The sequence below is a fragment of the Sinohyriopsis cumingii genome, chromosome 8 (assembly GCF_028554795.1).
Source record: "Sinohyriopsis cumingii isolate HCF-2022 chromosome 8, ASM2855479v2, whole genome shotgun sequence".
Classification (NCBI taxonomy): domain Eukaryota; kingdom Metazoa; phylum Mollusca; class Bivalvia; order Unionida; family Unionidae; genus Sinohyriopsis; species Sinohyriopsis cumingii.
This window is the reverse complement of record NC_142968.1, coordinates 40,359,944-40,373,230: the sequence shown is the minus strand read 5'-3', so window position 1 is coordinate 40,373,230 and position 13,287 is coordinate 40,359,944. Positions and strand designations below refer to the sequence as shown.

The following is a 13,287-nucleotide window of genomic DNA, read 5'->3' as shown; positions in this document are numbered from 1 at the left end:
TCATAATGAGGAAAACTCTCGAATGTCCCTTATATTGATGTATGTTATTATTAACTGATCATCCTAAAGAAATAAAGCCATTAACATGAAATTGGGGAGATTGGGACGTTGGGTACCATTTGCATCTGATGTATTGATATGCGTATTAATAATATGTTGTATTTTAGGCTGTATATGGTGAATTGTCTCGATAATGGACAGGTGTTTTCCACGCTATGCTCTGTATATACCGTTAGTTATGGAACTTGTCTTAGATATGGATAAGATAAGTTTAAATTCCAAGTCTGATAAATATTGTCTCAGAAAATACGGCTTCCAGACTGGATGCGTGCTCAGCCAAACACATACAAGATTGCCTCATTAATATGCATGGGTTATCGGTATCCATATTCCATGCTTGACCAAATTGGATTAGAAATGCTAATGAACTGAGCAAGTTAGAAGTGAAACTAATCCTTCTTAAAATGCATTGATCATGCTCTTAAACTCGATCATGATGGCATAACATAATATTCGAATTTTTATCAACATCAGAGAGAAATACGGTCACCAAATTAGTAATAACAATGTGTTCATGGATGGAGAGCGCAAAGTTATGTAGGACCATATCATAAGCTTACTTCACCTTGTGGGTATGCGAGTTTAAACTTGAAACCGAATGAAACTGCTACTAAAAGCCACATCACCTTAAGATGTTTAAGAAAGATGATAGAAATTGTATTATTTTGTTTTTCTATTATGTTAAAAAACAAAAAAGAAAGAAGAATTAGCTAGCTACTACAGCAAATGAATGCTATTCAATATAAACGTGTTTTGTTTTCAAACCCGTTAAATCCATTTGGTTAATATAATCATCATTTTTTAGAAACCAAATTGTTCTAATAAATTATGTTTCTACAAGTGTACTTACCAGATCACGTTAATATTCTGAATCCATCTCTACTAAAAGATGCAAATTTGCCTCCATATCATATCGATAAAGGGAAGAACCTATTCCCCATTACTTCTCTTTCCCGCCATTAGACATCGGGAGATTTTGAACTGAGCAAGCTACCAACGAGGATGATCGCAAGGTGAGTTGGATGGGATGGTCGGATTTCAAGTAATATGATCGGGTAATTATTCTTGGAGAAACAATATACTAGAACAAAATTGCTTTCTCCTTTGAATACATTTCCCGAACACATAAATATAGGAGGTTATGTAAAAGCGTCGAGAATGCTGAGCATGTGAACGTTACATATGCTATCCTTCTGTGTATAAAAACCCGTTCTCCCACGTAAAACAATACAGACTTGGTCTTTACTTCCATGACCGCTGTATCAGGTTTAAAATATTATTTAAATCTTCTCACCGTCATATTTGACTGGAGAATCCAGGAAAGCTAAGAGGTTGCATAGGTTTAATAGGGTCTGCTGATCGTCTGGTCCGCATCATATTACCAACCAGATTCAGATCTTATCTTTGCAGAACTAAATCCGTAAGATACAATTTGAGAAGGTTGACTTTAAATAGCAGTCAATAGTTTCTATGTTGTCTCTGCCGTAATCGTTGCTTTCGATACGATGCAAAGATTTCTAATTTCATGAGCTGAAAAACGAATTTAATCAACAAAGATCTGGCTTGGGAGGTGATATCCCACAACCTGTTCCTGTGCATTTGACGTAGTTCACGAGGGCGCGGGAACGTTCTTGCATGGTCGATGCTTTCGACTTCCACCGAGTACAATTTTTTTGTTTTGTTTCTGGGTAGTAAGTGTTATTTCGTAATTGTTTATGCCTCAGAGTATAGAAAATGGCTATTATTCCCCACAAACTTAGCTTTTGTGACCAGGACAGTGATATATTTAAATTTACCTATTTTCCAGAACATTCCAGATAGATTTAGTGTTGAGAAAATTAAGAGTAATTTCTGGAACTTTCTAGTACTTCCAGTAATATAAGTAGTAGTATAAATAAAGGGGCCTTAAGCCCACCAGTTCATTTTAGTTCCAGCTGCCTAAATACATACATATCTGCATTTTTTCTCAGATGACATCAAGATGCTACAAGCATCAATTAGACGCATTTTGCTACGTATGTGGTCAATTTATCAAGGCAAGATTGAAACAGTAGCCCGTGAAAGTATATGCTAAAATGCATGAGGCCTACAAGGCATATGTCGGCATGCCTGTCGGGGGTGAAGACGAACTCTGGCACCTCATTTCACCTGCGAACACTGCAAGAAACTCTGGAAGTTAGTATGGACAATTATTGCTCAGTACTTCATATATAAAACATGTTGCGAGAATCTCTTACACCTTAGGCATGGGTGAAATAAATTAATTTTTCTCGGATGGTACACAAGGGTAAAGAGAGTCATGAAGTTTGCTACCGCAAGAATTTGGCGGAACCCACTGACCACTCAAGTAACTTCTACTTCTGTATGGTGGACCCATCTAAACGTCGAACTGGCAAGAATGCACCTGCTATAACGTATCACCTATCTTCATCCATCGGCCAGATGCCACACTGCCCTGATCTCCGGAGAGGGATAGCAGCCGTTTTTATTAGAGATGAGGAAGACTGCAGATAACAATTTCAAAGGTGGAGCTGAGGATAGAAGCCCATACTACCCTAACTAAAAGACCTCAACAACTTGATTAGAGATAGTGGTCTCACCAAGTCCAATGCCGAGCTTTTGACGTCTTGGCACAAGCAGTTGAACTTGTTGGATGCAAGTGTGTAAGTTGCAGATCATAGGAAGCGTCACCAATCTTTTTCCGGCTTCTTCACCCGTCAAGATGGGTTCTGCTTCTGCCACTATGTACGGTTTGTTCGAGGCAATCGTAATCGCCTGTAACCAGAATGAGTGGCACCTCTTCATTGACAGTTTATCCAGGAGCCTCAAAGCCGTGCTGCTCCATAATGAGGACAAGTACCCGTCTTTTCCCCTGGCTCACTCGGTGCACCTTGAAGCATGATGAATACAGCTGGGAGGTCATCGGAGACTTCAAAATGGTAGCATTCGTGATGGGTCTTCAAGGTGGTTTTTTCAAAGTTTTCTTGGCTTTCTTGACAGTAGGGACACCAAGGCACACTACCACAGCTGGTACTGGCCATAGTAGACCGAGTTCTCTGTGGGGAGGAACAACGTCAATTGGGAGCCACTGCTGGACCCACGGAAGGTGCTATTGCCACCACTACACATCAAATTGGGCCTTATGAAACAATTTGTCAGCTCTAGATAAAGAGTCAGTAGCCTTCAAGAACCTTCTAGACGTCTTTCCTAACCTGTATGAGGCAAAGGTCAAAGCCGGTGTCTTTGTCAAACCACATATAAAGAAAATCCTGGAGTGCAATGGAGTTCAATGAATTCCCCAAGAAGCTCACTAGTAAGGAGAAAGCGGTTTGAACAGCTTTTTCGCAGTGGTTCGGGGTTAATTGGGAAATCACAAGGCCAAATCTTTATGGAGCTCAATGAGACTTTGGTGAAGATCTACGGCACAATGGGCTACATGATGTCCCTCAAAGTCCATATTCTTGATGTTCATTTTGATAAATTCAAGGCGAACATGAGATCGTACTCGGAGGAGCAATGCAAGAGCTTCCACCAGGATATACGGATCATTGAACTCCGCTACCAATGACAGTATAAGGAGAACATGATGAAAGATTACATTTGGGGGCTGATTCGTGAAAGTGATTTACAGTATATTCGTAAATCTTAAAAACCTATTCACTTCTAAATATATTTTGGTCACTTTTGTAATACTTTAGCATAAATAAATGTTAATGTTAATTCAGATGTTTTTCTTTTTGACTTTATTTGAACGAAAAGACAAATATTCGCTCGTTTTCTCATTGGAAATAGGTAAATTTCAAAATATCACTGTCCTGGTCAGAAAAGCAAAGTCTGGGAGAAATAATAGTTGTTTTCTATACATTTTAGGCAAAAGCAATTACAAAAAAACTTACTATCTAGGAACAAAGACTGTGTTGCATAGTGTTATCTATAAATATGAGCGAGCATCTGACGGTTCTTTGATTCTCCACTGACGGAAACTGGATTTTGACTACGAAGTCTAGTTGTGTCCTGAATATCACCGAACACTATGGTTTGAGCTGAATATAGTTTGGATCTACTGAAAGAGCATATACCTTGGTCACTATGCTTACTGAAGCTAAATATATGAGGAAACTGACACTGTTAGATAACATAGTTAAGTTATTTGAATTAGACAATGAAATTATACAGGAAATGCACACTTTTAGTAACAGTGTGAGAAATTTTTTCTGCTCAAATCAAAAGTGACTAGTATGTCTGATAATTTTTTTTATCATTACCACTATATCTTCTGCAATGATATCTGAATGTTTTGGATTTCATGGAGTGCCAACCTTTGATATTCAATCGTGATTACACTGTTCTCCTCACTGAGCCAGATAAAACATTAGCTAGTTGAGGGATCCAGGCATATGTAGCGACGATGTTAATACTTGACACAAGTCTGAAATATTACACTTTCTCTAACAAGTCTTTAGAATGGAAGGGGTTCTTGCTATCAAGAAGCCCTACACAATCGAAAGCTTAAATTACATTGCTCAAAAGGCTGTCCTGACAAGAGCCCAGCTGGAAGGAGAAGATCATACCTGTAACTTTGCTTGCATGAGAAAAATCATTTTGTCGTAATCTTCCTAGGCCAAGTCAATCGCTGATCCGGGGCTTGTCCCACCTGAGAAGAACTCTTTCAACTCCGATTCCTTATTGTCTAAATTGTTTCCAGTACTAAGACCATGGGGCATGCAAATTCTCATAACTCATCCCAACTGTATGACAGTAATTCATGCCCATACCTTGGCGTCCGGAACAGGTGATGCAGAAAAAAAAAGGGGGGGGGGAGGCATTTGTGGTTCCAGCTTGTTGTCAAATGGTTGATAATAGGACGTCACCAAAGTATACAAATCCGATGATAAACTTACGGATGAAGGAATCATTCCGTAAGGATATTTTTTGGGAATGTGTATGACTTTGTACGTTGATCTAAAGTTGGCAGCACCAACGAAGAAACCATTTGCCTAACCAGGACGAAAAGATTGGGCGAATTTTTGCACTGCCCTCCATATAAACAGCTAAATCACTTCTACGGAACTGTTGGAATTGAAAAACATCATCAGGAATGACATATCCTAGATTATGTTCTTCCATAACTAAAAGGCGTTTAGGATAACTTTCATTTTACGTTTACTGCAAACAGGTAGTTTCCCTGGTCCCCATTTGCCACTTTCGGGTTGAAGCCAGGAAACAAATGGGATCCCTATATATAAGTACTGGCGTATATATATTCCGTAAATGCCTGTGGATGTTTCTCCTCAAGATTTCCTGGCATGACCCAACCATGTTTGCGACACTGACACCAAAGCCATAGTATCTCATTAGAGATATTGATCTTTTGATGATGGCGCTTTTGAACCAGCAAATTCATTTGTGTCGGACGCAACTTCAAGTGGCCTAGCAGGATAAAATCCACATGGATAAAGATAGGATTTTCCCAATTCACGTAGAAATTGAGATGACAATGGAACTTACAATATGCTTTTGGAGGTGATAAGCGAGCTACACACACGTTATCGTAATGAATCTCAATCAGAATAGGCAATGCCGGAATCCATACTTTGCTAAAGATATTGAAACCAAACATAGGACTAGAAATTGGTCATCTTTGTCGCAGTAATTATACTGAAGAAAAGTTCACAATGCCTGGTGAATAAGGACATGAAAATAGGCATATGTGAGATCAACAATGATGGCCTTCTAGTTTATTTTGACAGAGAGTCGTATAGGACTACCCGTCCTTATCTTAAAAAGGGGCGGAAGATTAAAGTTTTGGAGGCAACTCGAGTCCACGATCGGGCTGAACATGCCATCGGTCCTTTTCTGGTCAAGAACATCCCTTTAGAACGCTACCGAGATTGTTGCTTTTCGTGCAATTACCAACGCCCGTTTGCGACTGCATCATTCCCTCGATGTGATAGGCATCAGTAAAAGGGAAACGAAATAAAGATTAGCGTGTTGTTTAAACTAAATCCGATGCCCCTCCGATATGACTTGGATCACCCGTATACTTTGCAGAGACAGGCTGATCCAACTTGATCAGAATTGCAGGAATTTATCGCACATGGGTAAACTGTCTGCAGGATGTGTAGGTGTTAAGTCAGAGGCTTATGGTGGGAAATTTGGTTTCGTACCTCCCCTGTAAATGTGGCTCTTAGAATGATTCGTCCAGTGTCTTCTGGAAAAATGTTAAATGGCACATGGGAGTTAAAAATCCTTTTGTTTTGGCTTTCCTATCGTCCCTCCTTTGTGGCAGTTGAAGAAGGTTTCCTACAAAGGATACGGGTAGAGCAGCACGCTGGAGAGGAAGTTCTTGAGCTGACTGCCACCGAACGTCTTTCAATTTTGCCCCCAAGAGTAATGGTAAACCACATGGAATCCTCCTGAAAGCAGGAGTTCAATATGTGGGCGTTGGAATGTGACTTATATGAGCGCAATGAAAATATCGGTGGTACATGATTTGTTTTTTAGCATGCCTCGGGTAACAAACAAATTCATACAGTCTATTGTTATTTTACTTGACCTTTGGTATCTGGAAAATCAGCCGAAAGAATCCGCACTTCTTCATCGTCGATATCGACCTGCTGATTGCCTTTATAATCATACATGATGGTAGTAGAATACATTCTAAAACCGGTAACACCAGGCATAGCTCCTCGACGCAGACTTAATTTAAACTTTCTTCCTCTCCATGGTCGGATAGAGTAGGGCTTTATCTCAGTAGTGCCTTTGTATTCATTATGTAAAGTATCCTGTTCCTGATCTGTTTTTATTTCGGGATAAACCCATCCCTGTGCATATTTCTTTATGTACTTCAGTAAATATAGGAGAAACCGGTTTTGTCGGATATTTGATTAGCCGGGATCGTGGACGTCACGGCTACCTGCCGTGTGAAAAGCGGTCCAGTTGGTTTCAATACAGGCCGGGCCATTTAAATGACTGGACAGATGAACCTTTCGCTAACATCCCCGTCGTAATATATTTGTGTAGCATTACGCCAAGCGAGACGAATATAGCTATATACTTAGATCCCCGTACATGTAACTGTATGAAGCTGCTGGCAAGACTGGACGAACAGATCTGTCATTAAGATCTTCCTCATTAAAGCAATACTGGTACACCCCCATTGTATCATAAATACTTGTAACCATTTAAAATGTACACTGTCGTCACCGTTTCTATATGTCCTGGCCGACATTTACAAAACCATAGTATATACACTCTGTGACTCTATCGCTCAAACACTGCATGGTACTGACCAAGTATGTTTAGTACACGCAAGGCGATACCCATGCATGCCTTCCATGGCCGTAAACTTCAGACATTTGTTAAATTTCGTCGATAGGATTCCCTGACATGACAAGATAAGACCAAACCACAATAACAATTATAAATTAAAAATACAGTACGTTAATAAGTCTTTAAAACAAACCGATTAACTAAAATGACGAGTGTGCCATAGGCGGTCTGCACGAAACCGTGAATAACAACATGCATCGACGTTAGCGTGTTGTACTATGTGGTCTAAAGCTGACTAAGTGTGAGAAGGTGAAATATATCAGAAAATAATGGGAAACATCGAAAAGCAATATTTAAAGGCACACTAGTACAGATGAGAGGGAATTTTTTCTGATCTTGAAGTGACATAAATGTATCTTGATTCATTAACTACTGTGTATTAGCAATTTATGACTAATATGAAGTACGTAGAATTTATCATTATGAAATACGAGCGCTCAAATATCTTTGTATCTTAGCGTAATAAGTCTACAATCTCCATCTTGAAATTCGCCCTCAGCAGTGATCTGCAGATTCTGGAAAGAATGAGGTCTAACCTAAATTTGCATAATTAACTGATATATATTGTTTGTACAGAAGTTGATGACGTAGAAAACAAACAATGCTACAAAACCGCACAACATGTTGAACGGTGAGAACAATATTCTTCTGTTTCTGATCACTTTCCTATTTATTTTCTATTTTGAAAGTAAGTATTGAAATTTATTTGACTAATACATGGTGTTTTGCTTCTCGATGTTAATAACTTACAAAAAACATAGCATAGGCTATGAAAAGAGCTGAGGTATTAAAATCTGCTACTGGAGTAATGAACCCAAGTCCAAAATTTTCATCATAGCAAAACCTCTCTAGTTTTAATTTGCAACGCATGTTTTCATAAAAGTATGAGAAGTACTCATAAAAACACAAGTTGTCAAGATATAAAATACTTTAAAATATCAAAATGAATTACTCAAAGGTGGAAACGTTGCTTTTACCCAAAGTCTTGCTTTAGAGTCCATGGTGCCCTTTAAGAGGGAGAGGAATGACATGCCGTGCACACTGAAGATGAGAGATCTGACTAAACTCTGTACATGCTTGATACAAGGCAGGCAAGAATGAGGGTAATGTTTTATTACTTCCAGTTTTACATCCTGAATTTCCTCAATATGTACTTTCTTAGTTCTGCAAATCCAAATTACACGAGCCATGTCATGGGGTCTCAAACTTGATTACACATTTCGAAATTTTACTATAATTTCGACAATGTTCCGAGTGCAATTACATCATCCTTATTGTAATCAGACTGAAATAAAAATTATATTCCATAGCGTCTTTTTGATAATTGCAAGTGAAAGACTTCATATTTTTTCCCACATTATAATTTCAAACATTGAATGTCAGAACAGAAACACATTTGCAGATGTCAACACGCTGCTGAAATCCGGTTTACTTCATGTAGAATTGGCACAGATAAATTCAGTACATAATCACGAAATTTTGTAGAATCGACACAAATATCAATATCTATTCATTCCAGATCAAAAAGAAAATTTGTATCAATGCCAATTCATTCACAATATGACTCTAAATTTAAATTTGAAGTTCACCAAAACGCCATTTCCTTTCGAAAGCTATGTCGAGCGCGCGACCTAGTTCAAATTTGTCTCGACGGAGTTATGTGCGCATTAATAATATTGTTGGTGTGTAATGATGAATCTGCGCTTGTGTATTTAGTTAGGAATACGACATACATTCAGGTACTTTGTTTCTTGTAATGTATTTTTGTTTATGCAATTTAGCCTTAGATAGAATAAGAAAATTAGCATATAATAAAAAGGTTACTGCATCTATATGAGAAATATGACCTCGTTTTGTCAGATGGATATACTACACTCCCAAGGTTGTGTAGTAATTTCATTTACAAATGCAGCAACCTATAATTCTCACAAAAGATACTAAATAATTGTATATAGGCTGTACATTACACACATTTAACAGATGTATATGAAATTGAAATGTTTCCTCAGTTAAGAAATAATTAAAATAATGTATACATTGACACACAAACGTACACGACGTTGGTAGCTAATTCTACAATACAAGATTTGCAACTACTGGGGTATGTATTTCCAAGAAGGAGTTGCAAAAATGGGGTAATGACATGATGTTTGTTTTAAACGTTGAAGTTTCCATGGTATTGTAATTTTAGCTTTAAAGCTGGTTGTTTCACATACATACAGGGATTTTGTATGCTTAATATTTAAAACAAATTACAGATCATACACAAATGTGGAGACAGACAGGCTGACTGTTCTTTTACTCTAGATTTTGCCGTTTCGCTTCAGCATTTTCTTGCATGTCCTGGAGCGAGGTTAAAGGCAGTTTGTTAATTATCATCCAGCACCAGACATATCATGTGCGAAAAATGTAGGTAGATGCCCCCAGACCTAAAAGAGACAGCACTGCATATCACTTCTGCCAGTAATGTATATATTATCTTTTTGTGGAGTCTCTTGATGAGTTATTCATAATATGCTAAAGAGGGTATTTAACGTCAGAATTTTCAAGACCTTTCGCAGAGACCAAATGAGACGTATGATTTAGCTATTTCGTTGCAACCTCTGTAAATGAATTTTGAAACTATCAGTCAGCCAATCAGACGTAAATGTTAAGGTCTATTGTTTACAATTGATTCTCATTTGATAGATTTTTGCATTACCTGTGTTACTGTCGGTAATGCATTATGCTGAACAAATATAAACTGATGATAATAAAACGTTAAGCTTCGTTATCTTCGTATGCAATCAGAGGTTTCTATTTGAGCCCAGTGCAGGAGTCTGAGACTTCTAGATATGCTCAAAACGTGCTTAACGACTCTATAGTCTTAAATTATGTAACAGAAAAAAAACAAAAAAAAACCAGCAGGTTTTGTCAAATTCAACAAATAATTTATTTGCCTGAAATAAAAAGTAAAATATAGAAATAAGTTACAGTATTGTGAATTAAATCCCTGATTGTTCTAAAAGATATATCATAACTTGAAACGCATAGATTATTCCAAATGAGTTCCATTGGTGTTCCAAATGAGTTCCAACCTATTTTGCCGATGTGCCAGTAGCTTTCAATAAAGTTTATTTGCTAGCAATGATGTATCACAATGATATGGTCCAAAACGTCTTTAAATTAATTCACAGTGATTAGAAAATAGTTAATAAGTCCTATTTTGTTTATAAGCACCTTGCAATCTCAATTAATAATGAAATAAATTAAACCTCTCTGATTGACACATCAATTTAACACCACTAAATGAATGTCTCCCCTACATATGTTTAACTTAGCAATACTACTCAAGTTATGCACTAACTATATATAAAAGACAAAGACACAATTTCAGAATGAAGGGCCCATATTCATTTCCAGAACATTCAACTTGTTAACAAGGTTTTTTCCTGTAACAGCCAGCTAATCATGAATCACGTGAGCCAAAATCTCCTAAAAAGTGACCCACGACAGGAACTTAAATCCAATCAAATTTTTCAAAAACATTAACCTGTACACCTTGAAATGTCTAAAGGCCACAAAACCATGTATTCCCAAATGAAATTACTTCATTCCAAAGTGACTCCACCCCAGCAGACAAAATTAGCTATTTAATATGATGTCTACTCAATGACCCCTAGAGTCTGTAGTTCTAAAATTATTGCATAATACGGGCATACATAAAAGTACTTAGAGCTGCCCACCTTAATTTAAACTGTACTTAATATCAGTTCAAGATGTGATGGAAATTTCAGTACTCATAGCGAAATAAAACATTGTGCAATTTTGATCAATGTTTATTTTAAAGTAGAATATTGTCACTTAACATGAATAAAAGTTAAATAAGTGCATATTTATTTATGGTTTAATCTATAGCCTTTAACCTTTTAGGAATAGCATGTTAAATTGGAATACTTTTTCAAGATTTTCAAATTCTAATTATATATGGGTCTGTCCTGTCCGTAGCCAGTATGTATAGATGGAATATTCCAGTCGTTGATTATATCATGAGTGCCAATGGACATACTTCCTATAGGCAGTTTATACTATGGCAGCATGATAGGTGATAGATGCGTGACAAATATCTTGATACTTTTGGACAGCCTTTTCTCTCAATTCTCGCATGAATATTGATACTTGTGTTTAAGAATTTGCATATAAGTGAATACAAGTGACGTCACTTTGTTTTGTTGTAACTGTGCATATTACCTCTTTATTGAATGAAAAGCAATGCTTCATTTAGATATTCTAAAACACTAGTCATAAACAGGGTGGGCAAAGAGGACAGAATAATCAATATAGAAAGTTTTTAGTTATTGCAGGTATTATGTCATACTTTGTTTTCAACTGCTATTATTTACAGAATATTTTGAAAAGCATATCATATTGTAGCACGCACACCTTTCTATTGTATGTAGCAATTGTCAAAATGAAACTATCTTATCAAAAAATAAGTCGATAGCAGTTCTTGAGGCGTTAGGTTTCTACTAAATCTCCTGGTATCATCCCCTTTGCAGTCTCTTGCCCATCTCATACCATTTCATTCCCAAGCAGAGAGAAAAGGCCATTCTCTATAAGTTTCCTGATGTGGGGACGTGTTATAATCCTTGCAAGGAAAGATGTTAAAAATGTACAGTTTTCCTATGTAATATAAGAAATGAAAGTACATATTGTTAGTTGTGTAGGCTCTTAAAAAACGTAACAGAAAACAGTGAAGACAACAAGCTTTGTAAAATGTAACAAATAATTTATTTCCCAAGGATATCAACTGAAAAATAAGAAAAAGAATCCTTATAGAAGTCCTAAGTAATAAACAATCCTGAATGAAATAAGTTCGAATCCCGATGAAAGTCAAAATGAAAGACAATTACGTCTGCTGTAACATGCGAAGTGCTGCAGTATCAACAGTCTCTTGTTGAATCATAGAAAATATTATTCTAGTTTTGACTTCTGTATAAATTTTGATAAATGTCCCTGTCGAAGAAATAATTTAGTGCACTAGTATTTCCAGGGAGAACACTCACTTGCAATTCAATAATTTGATGAAATTAAAATAATTAACCCAAACTGGTCACAACATAAAACAACTTGACTTTTCAAGTGTTAGGGTACGATTGACTATTCTTTCTCAAAATATTAGTAATATGTCTTACTAAGACGCAAAAAGATGACCCAATGGGGGTCAAACTTCAAGAAATGGAAGTTTGATAAAAGATAATTATCACATCGTCCAGGTATGACCTTGACTTACCTTAACAATTCTTACTCTAAGAAAGAATTAAAAAATTAAAAAAGTTGTTTACTAAAACTGTTACTGATTTTGAAACAATGTCAGGAACAAGGTCAGCATTAGATATAATGTTTATGCTATTAGTTTTTTACGTCGCAAAAAATAAAAGCATCAAGTCCAAAAACAATATTACATCACAATAGCCTTTAATGGAATAAAATATAAAAATTTAAAACTAACAAACAAATAATTAAATTAAGTCAAATATACACATAAATAAAACAACCTTGATTGAAGCTATAAAAAAACTAATAACATAACAATCTGCCAGCCTTTATACTCTGAGAACACTATGAGATCTTTTCCTATTATGACTAGACATCCTTTTATAATTGTTATCATTTCAATGATTTTAATGAATTTTCGAGTAGTTGAAAGATGTACGATAAGTCTTAGCCTGTCACAAAGGTTAGAGATGAATCAACTCTATAATCAGATCTAAAGAAAACTCTATGAAGTTTGCAACATCAAACATGTATTATTTGTTCTACATCTTTTCATGCACAGGTCATTAACTGTTTGTGCAAACAATGTGCGTGTCCCATTACTCCGAGGTGGGTGGGTGTGTTTGTGTGTGTGCGAGT

General features: G+C 36.6%; 1 protein-coding gene across 1 annotated transcript in view; it reads right to left on the bottom strand.

The window, feature by feature from the left end:
• LOC149793334 (contactin-3-like) overlaps positions 1 to 13,287 on the bottom strand; it is a 112,788-nt gene that overhangs the window by 28,199 nt on the left and 71,302 nt on the right. The gene's annotated exons all lie outside the window — the stretch shown is intronic.